At 31.7% G+C, this 14,366-nt stretch overlaps 1 pseudogene; it reads left to right on the top strand.

Annotated features, from left to right (window-relative positions):
- Window positions 1–5,459: 5,459 nt before the first annotated feature.
- On the top strand, window positions 5,460–6,082 carry LOC110217901 (eukaryotic translation initiation factor 4E pseudogene; annotated as a pseudogene).
- Window positions 6,083–14,366: the final 8,284 nt, after the last annotated feature.

Consider the following 14,366-nt stretch of genomic DNA (forward strand, 5'->3'; position numbering starts at 1 on the left):
CAATTATTGCATGTATGTTTAGTAATCCTATTACTTCATTGTCTATGTTACCTTTTAGCAGCATGTAGTTTCCTTCCCTTCCTCTTTTAATTAGATCTATTTTTGCTTTTGCTTTGTCTGACATCAGTATTGATGCACCTATTTTTTTTTTACTTCAGCTGAAGCATAATTTATTCTACTCCAGCCTTTTACCTTTAATCCATGTGTATCCCTCTACTTCAAAAGGTTTTGTGTAAACAACAAAATGTAGGATTGTTGTTTATAATCTGCTCTATCTGCTTCTGTTTTATGGGAGAGTTCATCCCATTCATATTCATAGTTCTGATTACTAACTTTATCTTTCTCTCCATCCTATTCCCCTCTCCCGGTTTGTGCTTTTCTCTCTCCTTTCTTCCTTTCCCTCCTCACTAGAGTTTTGCTTTTGATGACGATCTCCATCAATCTGCCCTCCCTCCTATCCACCCCCTTCCTTTTCTTCCCCTTTTCCACTTCCACTTGCTCTAGGGAAGGTTAGATTTCTAAACTTGGCTGAGTATATTATTCCCTTTTTGTACCAAATATAATAAGTGTAAACAAGATATTGTAAGATTATGGTTTTTAATCCATTCTGCCATTTACTTCCATTTTATGGAAGAGTTCATCGCATTCACATTCACAGTTATGATTACTATATGTGTCTTTCTCTATATCCTATTACCCCCTCCCCCATTTATGCTTTTCTTCCTCCATTTGTCCCTTTCCCTCTTCACTAGAATTTTGCTTTTCACCACCGCCTCCCTCAATCTACCCTCCTTTCTATCCTCCTTTCCCTTTTCTTCCTCTTTTCCCCTCCTACTGTTATTATGGCAAATTAGATTTCTATACCTGAGTATGCTATTCCTTCCCTGTCATTTAAAAGGGGCATACACTTTTCTGCCTCCTCTTTTTTTTCTCTCATACAATCTCTTTTCACCACTTCAGTAAAATTTTTTTTTATCATCGTATCAAAGTCAACTTATACCTAAGTCCTCTGTCTATGCATACCACTTCTAAATGTTATAATAAGGATACATTTCTGAAGAGTTACAAGTATCATCTTCCCATGTAGGGAATGTAACTAGTTTAATCTTATTGAATAATATTTTTTAAAAATGTCTTATTTATCTTTTTTATGCTTTTCTTGAGTCTTGTATTTGAAGATTAAATTTTCTGTTTAGGTCTGCTCTTTTCATCAGAAAGGTTTGGAAATTCCCTATTTCATTGAATGTCCATCTCCTTTTCTGAAAAAATTGTTCTGTTTTGCTGGGTAGTTGATTGTTGGTTGCAATTCAAGCTGCTTTGCCTTTCAGAATATCATATTCCAAGCTCTCGGATCTTTTAAGATAGAATTGGAATGCCCTGTATAATCCTGAATGTGGTTCCATGATATTGAAATTGTTTCTTTCTGGCTACTTCATGTATTTTCTCCTTGACCTGATAATTCTTGAATTTGGCTATAGTATTCCTTGGCCTTTTAAATTTGGGATCACTTTCAAGAAGTGGTCAACGCATTCTTTCAGTAACTATTTTACCCTCTGTTTCTAGAACCTTAGTGCAGTTTTCCGTGTTAATTTCTTGAAAGATGCTGTCCTGGCTATTTCTTTTTGATCATGGCTTTCTGGCAGGCCAATAAATCTTTAATTATCTCTCCTGGATCTATTTTTCTGGTCAGTTGTTTTTCAAATGAGCTATTTCATGTTTTCTTCTTTTTTTAGTTCTTTCAATTTTGTTTGATTGATTCTTGTTATCTCTTAGAATTATTAACTTCCACTTGCCCAGTTCTAATTTTTAATGAATTATTTTCTTTATTTAGCTTTTATACCTCCCTTTCCATTTGGCAATTTTACATTTTGAGGAGTTCTTCTCTTCAGTGTATTTTGCCTCAAAATTTGGCCAATTGTGTTTTTTAAGGAATTGTTTTCTACAATCAATGTTTGTCCTTCCTTTACAAGTTGTTGAATCGTTCTTACATACTTCTCATTTTTTCCCAATTTTTCTTCTGCCTCTCTTATTTGACTTTTAAAAGCCTTCTTGATCTCTTCCAAGAAGACATTTTGGGCTTGAAACCAATTTATATTCCACCTTGAGGTTTGAGATATGTGTATGTTGACAATGTTGTCCTCTTCATAATTTGTGTTTTGATCTCTCTTGTTCCAGTAGAAAAATCTATGGTCATTGTTTCTGCTTTTTGCTCATGATGTTTGCCTATTTCATGGGTTTTAAAGTTAAACTTTCCTGTTGGAGCACCGAGGGCACTGTCTCAAGCTTCTTGTGCTGGAGCCAAGGGCTCAGTCACTGTCTTTTTGTGCTGGGGCCTGAGGTGCTGGAAACTGGAGGCTCTAGGGGTCTGGCAGTTCATTTGATGCTTATCTGGTGGTAATGGCAGGCATGTGATGAGGCCAGATGATTTTTTCTGCATTTGTATAGGTCTATACTAAAGCACTTGGTGTTTGGTAGGTGTCCAGTCCTTGGAAGATCCTGTACTCTGAAGCATGGGAAGTTTTATTTACTGGAGTATGCCTGCCTACTGGGCCACATGGTAGTTTTCTGATCTGGAGTTTACTAGTTCCCCAAGATTTGCCAAGGCATGTGGGGTGTGCTGGTGTTGGCATTTGCCCGCTCCACCCTTCTTGTGCTGTGGATCTCCCACTATTTTGCTGAGCTGGGTCTTGCTGTTGGCTTGCCAGGATGCCTCTCATCCTGTACTGCTCCCCTTCCACTATAGTGAGAGGGACATTTTTTTGTTAATGCTATGAGCCTACTGGGCTAAAAGACTGCTTCATCCTCTCTTTCTGTGCTCTCCTGTTCCAGGATTTTTCCTGGGACTATATTTTCTGGAGTTGTAGAGGTCAATAAAGGGTGAGGGTGACTTACTACTTACTCTGCCATCTTGGCTTCTGGAAATGAAACTTAGAAAAATATTTTCTAAACATTATTTTTATTGTTTTATTTTGTGTTTTCTTTTGCAACATGGCTAATTTAAAAATATGTTCTTCATGACCTTAAATTGACCTTTAATTAAATATTTTCCTTCTTTAAGGCTTGTGAATTTGTATTTTTAAATATAAATGATTAACACACCTTTATATGAATGGGAAGTAATGAGTCAGTGAAGTTGAATTCTCCAAAATGTACTACACTATTTTTGTTTGGAATTTCATAAAAATACCACGTGAAAACCTGGCATTCCTATGTACCAAGGGGTATTGGTCCAATAAATATTTCTCAAAATATTATAATAATTTAAAAAAGGGGGAATTTTATTCTATTTTATCAAACTAAATAATGTACATTTATATATCCAACATGCATAGCTTCCTCATAACATTGTTATACATATATCATCCTCGTTCTACATTAATCTGCTTATATTTTCAGGCTTTGTATTTTCTTAGAAAAGCAAACTTTGGATTTGAAATAATTATAGGGTAACCTGGAAGCCAGCTTACATTAACAGAAATTTAATTCCTCAAAAGACAACAGAAGTTAAATATAGATCTCTAGTTCTAGAGAGACTATTAGCAGGCAGACTACAAAGTGAAAATCTTACTAATAGTTATAAAAAATAAAAATCTAGTAATAAGAACTAAGGTCCAATGTTGGACCCTCTGTATAGAGAAGGAAAGTAAGACATCATTTGATGGAAATTCATATAATCAGATATCTAGTGATATCGGAGTCTCATTAGTTCAACCCCCCTATTTTACAAATGAGAAAACTAAAGGTTCAGGAACTTAAGTAATTAGTCTAAACCTACCCAAGTAATAAATATCATAGGTAAGATTTGAACCTTTGACCTGTGATTCCACAACTTGCTATTTATTGAATCATACTAGTGAGAGAAGATAGTAGCAAGACTAATAGCACTGTGATGCTTACTAACCAATGTTCTAAGGCTTCTGGAACTTATGGTAAACAAAATTACTCCCAGAGAATTTTTTAAAAAGAGTTAAGTCTATAGCAAAAAGTGAAGTGGCCCTGGATAAGAAAATCAGAAGGATACAGGAGCATGGAGCCAACAAAAAAAAAATCATTACAGGATCCATAAGTTTTCTATTCACTATGTAAAATGGCATACTCAGTATCTCAGTATCAATTGCCTCAAAAATAATCTTAGCCAGCAAAACACTTGATCTCTTTGCCAAGCAGAGAAGCATGGTAGCAAAGGGCAATACTGGTTTAGAATACAAATTCACTTGCTAAACATTACAGAGAAAAATACTGGAATATTTCACATAATAATTCTCCATTAAATGGAAGAACAGTGGAAGGGAAAATGAGTTTACAGAAAACTTGACATGTGGCTTCAAGTGAACCAAATTTTGTTAAGAATATTGATAAATTGAACTATCAGAAAAAATGTACAAATAGATAAAAATAGTACACATCTGGCAAATTTGTTTTTATATATCTTGTTCTTAATACTCAATGGCAGTAGAAGCTTTAGTTCTCAAAATGTCATAAAGGGAAGTGGAAATAGCATTTAAGAAAATGATATTTAGAAGGGCACCTGGATGAAATAAAATAAGCATAAAGGAGAAACTTACTGTTTGTGTCAACTTCTTTTTAAGTCCAGAGTGATCCTTTTGCAATACCAATTTACAAGGGAAAGATAAAGACAGATTTGTGGATGACATAGGTTACAGTATGATAGCATCCTTGAATTATACTCATGAAAAGAAGTAAAAGATCAGGAGACAATAGAATAGTTGGAAGGGAAATTTAGAAATCTAATACCTTCATTTTATAGATAAAAAATTGAAGTCCTTTATAGGACTGAGCTATATATGTTACTTTTGCAAGGTCAAGCAGAGAGTAAGTGACAGAGCCAAATCTCAACTGAAGTGCTTTTGTTCCTTCAATTACAACATAATATCATTCAGAATACATATTATTCAGAATAAAGGTACATTGACCATGATGTATGAACAAAGAGTAATGGATGAACAGGCTAAGTGCTGCATTGTTAGTCAAGTAATTTCAAGGATGAGAGGCAAATCCTTTGGAAATCTTATGGGATCCCATCGATAGGAACGATGTAAGATGGAAAGACATTGGCAGCAAAGTCCACCAATGCTAACATTAATAAAGTAAATGATCCTTTATGTACTGAAGTAAGGCATAATATTCTAAAATCAGTAAGCAAGTCTGACAGATTTCATCATTAAATGAAGATCTATTACATTCTACCTTTATCATGCTTTCTTTTATATTAGGGTATTTATCACTATCATTTCTGCCTAAATATATCTATCTATAGTCCTATGTTCCATAATGATCATTCATTTCCCATATGTTTTGACTGAATACCTGTTCCTTCCTGATTCTCAAATTCTTCAGTTTTTCAATTAATTTATACTATTCTATAATTAGAATAAACTCGAATAGCCTACTATATATCATAATAATAGATGATTGAAGTCTGATCAGATCAATCTAAGATGGCGACTATGGAACCTGAAACCATCACCACTCCTAATGCCCTACCTGCAGATGAAAAAACCGAAACCAATCAGGAGGTTGCCAGTCCTGAACACTATGTTAAATGGCCATTAAAGAACAGATGGGCATTCTAGTTTTTTTTTTAAATGATAAGAGCAAAACTTGGCAAGTAAACTTTTGTCTGATCTCTAAGTCTGATACTGTTGCATACTTCTGCGCTTTATACAATGATATCCAACTGTCCAGTAATTTTTAAGGATGGGATTCAGTCTAGGTGGGAAGAGGAAAAAAAAATGAGAACAATGGCTAATTACATTAAACAAACAGCAGAGATGAAGTGACCTCCATTGCTTTTGGCTACAGACTCTATGGTGCCTTATTCCACTGGTCATTTGATGAATACAATGATGATGTGTGTGGCACTGTTGTTAATGTTAGAGCTAAAGGCTATAAAATAGTAATATGGACTACTGAGCGTGAAAACAGAGCTGCTGTTACACATATAGGGAAGTTATACAAGGAGAAGTTAGGACTTCCTCAAAAGATAGTGATTGGTTATCAGTCCCATGCAGACACAGCTAGTAAGAGCAGCTCCACCACTAAAAATAGGTTTGTTATTTAAGAAGACACCTTCTGAGTATTCTTTCATAGAAGACTGCATCAAGCAATCTAGATTTTGGAGCTGAACCAAAGTCTCTTCAAAAGCAAAGTGGACTGTATTTAAATTTAATTTCCATGTAAACATTACTAAGATATATGAGAAGTGTCATTCACCTTTGTCTTTTACTTCTGTATCATTTTTTTTCTATTTTGACTAAAGTAACTATTATCTCAATCAAATAATTTATTGTACACATCATCCCCAGAATCCATCCCCAGAATCCATAAGTGTGTTCCTTGCCCACTCTGTAATACCTTAGTAGAAGTATTACTATTACAAAAACATTTATCTATCCACAATACTCAGAAAAGAACTTGCATTTCTTGTTTTTGTTTTGTTTTGTTTGTTTTTGTTATTTTAGGCAATTGGGATGAATTGACTTGCCCAGGGTCACACAGCTAGCGTTAAGTGTTTGGTCTGAGGGTGGATTTGAACTCAAGTCTTCCTCACTTCAGGGCTGGTGCTCTATCCACTGCACCACCTAACTGCCTGCAAGAATTAGCATTTCTTTACCTTACACAGAATTACATCTGTTGTACATTGCATTGTATGCAGTAACATATTTTACTGGTTTGGAAAACTATGATGCATCTAATTTTCTAGCAATTTTTTTGTTGCTTTTTTAGGCATTTCTTTATTGCTGTAATCTATGCTGATGGCTGCTAGATTTAATTTATTTGTTTCACTATTTGGTAACATTAGTGATACTGAGTTGATTTGGTTTTTTTTTGTTGTTGTTTTATTTTGTTTTTTGTTTCTTTGATGTTCATTTTACTCATGTAACATTGATGAAGGATCTTAGTATATGGCATAAAGGTAGAATAAACATTAATTTTGTGCATTCTCTGTTATTTTAACATTAGAACTTTGCTACAAATTTATGCATTTCAGTCAAAACAGTGATCTATGTTCGTGTGATTTCCTAAACATATTTTTGGATTTTTTTAAATGCAACATCATAATTACATTCCTAACTAGATAAAGTATGTCTGTTTTTGTATCTTATGCTGTATTTTAACACTTTGTATTACTTAGGTTATATTTTGCTTTGGTTAAAACATGGCTCAAATAGAAAAGTGGTACCTTTCATGTTAAGACAGTATACAAAACTGTAAATAAGCTATGTTCAGTGAAAAAAAGTAAATAATTGAACAATTATTAATTTGTTTACTTTTTTAAGTAGTAAACTTTTGGAATCTGAAAATTTATCTTTTAATTAAACAATGAACTTTGAAAAGTAAGAGTTGAAGAATATTTAGGGATGAAAAATACAAGTAGTGTTTTATCTACCAACTAGAACTTCTGATTATGAACATTTAAAATATTTTAAAGCTTGGTTCTATTTCCTAAGAACCATAGTTCTGAAAGAATGACTAGGAAGAAGTAATCATTTGGGAGAAATTCTGGTGATATTAGTATTATTTTCAACATTTTGTTTTAAGAAAAATGACATCTAATTCATCTGATTGGCTTTCTTTATAATTTATTTATTCCTTCCTCAAAACAGAGCTCATATGATTACCTTCACATTACACCCCACATCACGTACTTTTACTACTTTGTATACTATGTATACAAAGAAAAAAAACAAACTGTATACTTTTTATGTGCATTTTTTCTGATAATTTTGAGTCCCATATATGTCAGGTGTTTTTGTGTATGTGTCAAACATCTGGAAGAACAAAAGATCCAGAATATCAAGAGAATTATTGAAAACAATTCAAGGGGAGGTAGCCAAACATAGCAGATGTTAAATTGTTCTATAAGTGTTATATGGCAGCAATCATCAAAATTACTTGGCTAGGAAATAAAATGGTGCATAAATGGAATAGATGAACTACACAAGACAGGGTAGTCAATGACTATAGTAATGTACTTTTTGATAAAACCAACGATTCCACCTTTTGGGAAAAGAACTCATTATTTGACAAAAAACTACTGGGAAAATTGGAAAATAGTATGGCAGAAAGTAGGCATAAACCAACATGTTACACATCATACTAGGATAAAGTAAAAATGGGTACACAGTTTAGACATAAAGGGTGATACTACAAATAAATTAGGAGAGTAAGAAACAGTTTGCCTGTCAGAGTTGGGGAGAATAGAAGAATTTATGACCAAACAAGATAGAGAACATTATGAGATTCAAAGTGGATAATTTTGATTATATTTATAAAAAAAGGTTTTTCACAAACAAAGCCAATACAACAAAGATTAAAATGGAAGCAGAAAGCTGGGAAATAAATTTTACAGTCAGTATCTCTGATAAAGACCTCATTTCTAAAATAACATATATAAACTATATGAGTCAAATATATATATATATATATATATATATATATATATATATATATATATATATATATATATATATTATATATATATATATATAATATATATATATTATATATATAATTATAATATATATATATATAATATATACAAATCAAGGGCAGCTAGGTGATGCATTGGATAGAGCACTGGCCCTGAATTCTGGAGTACCCGAGTTCCAATCCAGCCTCAGCACATAACACTTACTCGCTGTGTGACCCTGGGCAACTTACTTAACCGTATTGCCTAGCCAAAAAAAGCAAAAAAACAAAATGTGTGTGTGTGTGTGTGTGTGTGTGTATACATACATACTTACACACATACACACACACACACACACAGACACAGAAGTAATTCCCAATTTTACAAATGGCTAAATGATATGAACAGGCAGAGTTCAGATGAAAAAATTAAGATATCTGTAGTCATATGAAAAAAAATTCTCCAAATTACTGTTGATTAGAGAAATGTACATCAGAACAACTCTTAGGTACCACATCACACATATCAGAATGGCTAACATGACAAAACTGGAAAATGATAAATGCTGGAGAACATGTGGGAAAATTGGAACACTAATGCATTGTTGGTGGAGCTGTGAACTGATCCAACCATTCTGGAGAGCCTAACTATGAAACTTTGCATACCATTTGATTCAGCAATACCACTTCTAGGTCTGTATCCACAAGATATCATAAAAAAGGGGAAAGCACCCACATATACAAAAATATTAATGCAACTTTTCTATTTTTTTTGTGGTGGCCAATAATTGGAAATTGAGGGGATGCCCATCAATTGGGAAATGGCTGAATAAGTTGTGGTCTACAAATGTAATGGAACACTATTGTTCCATAAGAAATGATGAGCAGATGAACTTCAGAAAAACCTGGAAAAATTTATATAAGCTGATGTTTAGTGAAGTGAGTAGAGCCAGGAAAACACTGCACACCATAACTGCAATCTTGTGCAATGACTGCTTTTATTGGACTTAACTCTTCTGAGCAATGCAATGATCTAAGAAAATTCCAAAAGACTCATGATGGAAAATGCTATCCACATCCAGAGAAAGAATTATGGGGTCTGAATGCACATTGAAGCATACTATTTTCCCCCTTTTTTTTGGGGGGGCAGTCTTTCTCATGATTTTTCCCTTTGGCTCAAATTCTTCTTCACAATGTGACTAATATATAAATATTTAATATAATTGTACGTGTATGCCCGCATCTGATTGCAAGCTGTCTTGGGGAATGGACAGGGGAAGGAGAGGGAGAAAATTTAAAACTGAAAATCTTATAAAAGTGAATGTTTAAAACTAAAAATAAATATTTCTTAAAAAATGAAAGAGGATAAGACACTCAATGGATAGAAAGAACATACAATATCATTACCCAAAAAAGAAAGACATCAAAAGCATATTAATAATTGCCAATCTGCCAATGTTTGCATTTCCATAAAATTTTATGAGAATGATCTACATACACATTATCAAATCCTTGATAAAAATATAGAAATAAAAAGCAGACTTTCTCACAATTTTCTATTGCCAACTACATATTGGCAATCAAATATATCTTTGTAGTCTAGCAATTAAGAAATTTAAAATTTTATTCAAAAAAGGTAGTTTTATAATCATGGATGAGTCCTTAGTCACTTAAACTCTTTAATCTGTTTACTCTTCTTTAAAATATACAGAGTAATATGTGATATGCTTAACACATAGAATAACTATAAGGCTTAAAGTATATAATGCATGAAAATTAATTTGCAAACTCTAGAAGGCTAAATGTGTTTGTTATAATTATTGTTGTGGTGGTGGTCATTTAATTTTCATTTTAACATGAAGTTAAGGTAAAAATGTTTCAATGATATATTGCTTTCTTGCTATTTCATAGCGAATGCTTTGTGTAAAAAAAAAAAATGGCTTTCTGTGATTGAATTGATGTACCGGAATGCAGATCATGATCAGTAGATTTACTGACACCTTCTGCAGATCCATTTTTACAGAGAAGAGTAACAAGTGTCCAATCCATTCCCAAGGTGTTTTAATTTCTTCTAGTAGTTATTTATATTTTACCAGCATTTTTTGCCAAATAGATTTCATAATCATATATTATGATGATATAATAAATATATTATCCTTAAAACTTCTTTTTTTTAAAAGAATTAGTGATAGTGAGTAACCATTCTCTATGTAGTAATAATTTTTACCAATACACATTATATCCCAAATCTTCAAAGAGACATTTTTGTTATTAGTTTTTTTATATTCTAAAGGATAACAAATTTTTGGTATATGATTCTAGACACTGGATCACATTTTTCTGTGTTTCTAGTATGAAAAAATTTTGCAACAGGTATTGATGGATTGCATAGTTTCTATCATTTCTTTCCACAATCTGCATTGATAAATAATAAATACCACTACTCCCCAAGGATACATTGTTTGTAATTTCTAATGATGGCATCCAGATCCCTAATTGCTACCATAAATCTTTCTATTTTCAGAAACAAATTTACATAGCCCACCCATTTGATCAAAGCTATTATATCAACATATTATATAGTTCAATTTCCTTCAGAAACCATCTATGAAGTGATGCCGCTCTTCAATTTGTGTGATTGCATTATTTTCATCTAAAGGTGCACCATTTTCTGTTGTGTTCAAGAAATCTAAAGATGTGCTGATATATTTACTGTTTTTTTAACGATGTCTGTTTATTTGAAATAAAATATTCCTATAAAATTTGAATTGCTTATCATAAACTGAGAATATATGGTAATTCTTATATTCCCTTTTGTATTACTTTTGTTTGACAATATTCTATATTCATTTGCTGATTTTTACCAGGAAAAGTATATTTTTGTCTCTATACCACAGTCATAAGTTACTTTAAAATGGTTCTCTTCATTAATTTTTTTTTTCTCCCCGAAGAAGACAAAGGTATTTATTTCTATTGTCTTACTTCATTACTTCAATTTGACTTCCAGATTGAATTGCAAAGGCTGCAATATATATATTATTTGTTACAAAGAATTGTACTTTTATTAAAAGCAAGTACTAGATTTATATAATTCAAACAAAAAATGTTTTCATGAGATAAAATAGTTATTTAACCTGTATCTCAGTGATGCCACATAAGTTGATATCATCCATTTCTCTCAATATGATGTTTTAGTATGACACTATTTTGATATATACCAACTTTCAATTCTATTCAGGAGAAAATACTCTTTTATTAAAGTTTGGCTGAACCATTGCAGACCTAGCAAATTATCTTATAGGAAACTGCCATGTTTTATAACAATTTATTTTACTAAACTTTTTTTTTTATTTTGTTAAATATGTCTCAAGTACAAATGTTAGCAATCATTTTTAGAATTTCAAGAACTGAATTCTCTCCTTCCTCCCATTCTAAAATGCAAGCAATTTGATTGTGATTATAGATGTAAAGTTGCGTTAAAAACACTTCTTTATTAGCTTTATTAGAAAAGAAAACAAACAAAATTAAATGATGAAGTGAAGAAAGGGTTTTTTATGTATTTCACTCAATTCAGAATTCATCAGTTATCTTTCTGGAGGAGGATAACATTTTTCATGATGTTTCTTCTGCAACTGTTGAAGATTATTGTCTTTATCAGGGTAGATGAATTTTTCAAAGTTGATCATCCTTACAGTATTATTGTTAATTTGTACATTGTTTCTTTGGTTCTGCTCACTTTAATTATGATGAATTCATATAGGTCTTCCCAGGTTATTCTGAAATTATCCTGATCATTTGTTATAGAAAAATAGTATTCCATCACAATCATATACCATAGCATGTGCAGCCATTCCCAAATTGATGAGAATTCCCTCCATTTACAATCCTTTGCCACCTCATAAAGAGCTGCTAAAGATATTTTCTATGAATACATCATTTTCTCCTTTTCTTTGAATTTTTTTATGATATAGACCTACTAGAGGTATTACTGGGTTAATCTGTACACATAGTGTATACCCTTTGGGTACAGTTCCAAATTGTCATCCAGAATGGTTGAAGTAGCTCATAATTCCAATAACAGTGCAGTAACTTTCCATTTTCCCCAAAATTTCATTTAACATTTCCCATTATTCACTTTTTGTCATGTTAGCCAATCTAATAGGTATGTGGCAGTAACTCATAGGTATTTTGATTTTGAATTTTTCCGATCAGTTGGGATTTAGAGAATTGTTTAATGGATTATTTATAGCTTTGATTTCTTCTTCAGAAAACTGACTTCTCATATCATTTGACCATTTATCAATTGGCTAAAGCTCATATTTTTGTAAATTTAGCTTAGTTCTGTAAATATTTTAGAAATGAGACGTTTACTAGACAAAGTTAGGGTAATTTTGTCCCCAGTTTTCTCTTTTCTGGCTAATTATAGCTACAATAATTTTCTTTGTGCATGTGCTTTTTAATTTCATGCGATTAAAATTATCTTATTTAACTTCTTGTTATACTTTCTGTTTCTTGCTTTGTCATAACCATTTACTTCCCTTATCAATAGTTATGACATTACATTTTTCCATGCTCCCCTAATTTACTTGTGATATTGCCCTTTATTTGTAAATCATTTACTTATTTTACCTTATCTTGGTATATTGTTTGAAATATTGTTCTATAACTGGTTTCTGCCAAACTGTTTTAAAGTTTTCCGTGCAATTATTGTAAAATATTGAATTCTTGTCCAAAAGGCCTGGATCTTTGGATTTATCAAAGAATAAATGACTATGAACATTTGCTTCTGTGTATTGTGTATTTTATCTATTTCACAGATGCATTATTCTATTTCTTAATCAGTACTAGATTGGTTTTTTGATGATTACTGCCTTTCAATACAGCTTGAAATCTGAAACTGTTAGTCTGCCTTTTTCACATCTCTATTTTCATTTTTGTTAATTTCTCCTTTGATTTTCAGGATTTACATTTTGTTATTTAATTGAGTATTATGAATTTGTTTTTTTCTAGTATTCTTAATTTCATGTCCAATTCATTAATCTGTTCTTTTATTTTTGATTGATGTATGTATTATACACAAAAAAAATCCTACTTCTTTCTGTTTTGTCTACATGTTACAAATTTCGGTATGTTTTCTCATTGTTGCCATTTACTTTAATGAAACTATTCATTTTTCATTTATTTGTGTTTGGACCCACTCATCTTTTAATATTAGAATAATTTATTTATAATTAGTTTTCAATCTATACTCCCAATATCCTTTATTGAAAATAATTTACTGTATCATGGTCAAAAAATGTATACTTAATATTGGCTCTTCTTCAAAATTTTTGTGATGTTTTAATGACCTAATATGTTTTCAAATTTTGTAAATGTACCACATTCAGTTGAGATAAAGTATATTTATTTTTATTCTAATTCAATTTTCTCCAGACATCTGTCATATATAACTTTTCTAAGATCCTATTAATTTCCTAGATTTCCTTCTTATTTATTTTATGGTTAATTTATCTAGGTGAGAGAAGCTAAGTTGAGTTCCTACACTAGTATAGTTTTATTATTTTCTCCTGTAAGTCACTTAAATTTTAAGTATTTTGTGCTATGACATTTATTGTACATATATTGAGTATTGATATTATTTCATTTTCTATGGTACCTTTTGGTAGCAAGTTGTAATTTCCATGATTATCCCTTTTAATTGTCTATTTTTTGATTTTTCTGAGATCATGATTGCTACCCCCTGCCTTTTTTACTTCAACTGAAAACATAATAGATACTGCTTGAGCCACTTATTTTAATGTCATGTCTATCTCTCTTTTTCAAGGGTATTTACTGTAAACAACTTATTGTTGGATTCTTGTTTCTAATCCTTTCTACTCTATCCATCTATTTTATCAGTGAGTTCATCCAATTCACATTCACTGCTATGACTA

Source organism: Phascolarctos cinereus, unplaced genomic scaffold (assembly GCF_003287225.1).
Source record: "Phascolarctos cinereus isolate Bilbo 61053 unplaced genomic scaffold, phaCin_HiC Scaffold_5;HRSCAF=322, whole genome shotgun sequence".
Lineage (NCBI taxonomy): Eukaryota > Metazoa > Chordata > Mammalia > Diprotodontia > Phascolarctidae > Phascolarctos > Phascolarctos cinereus.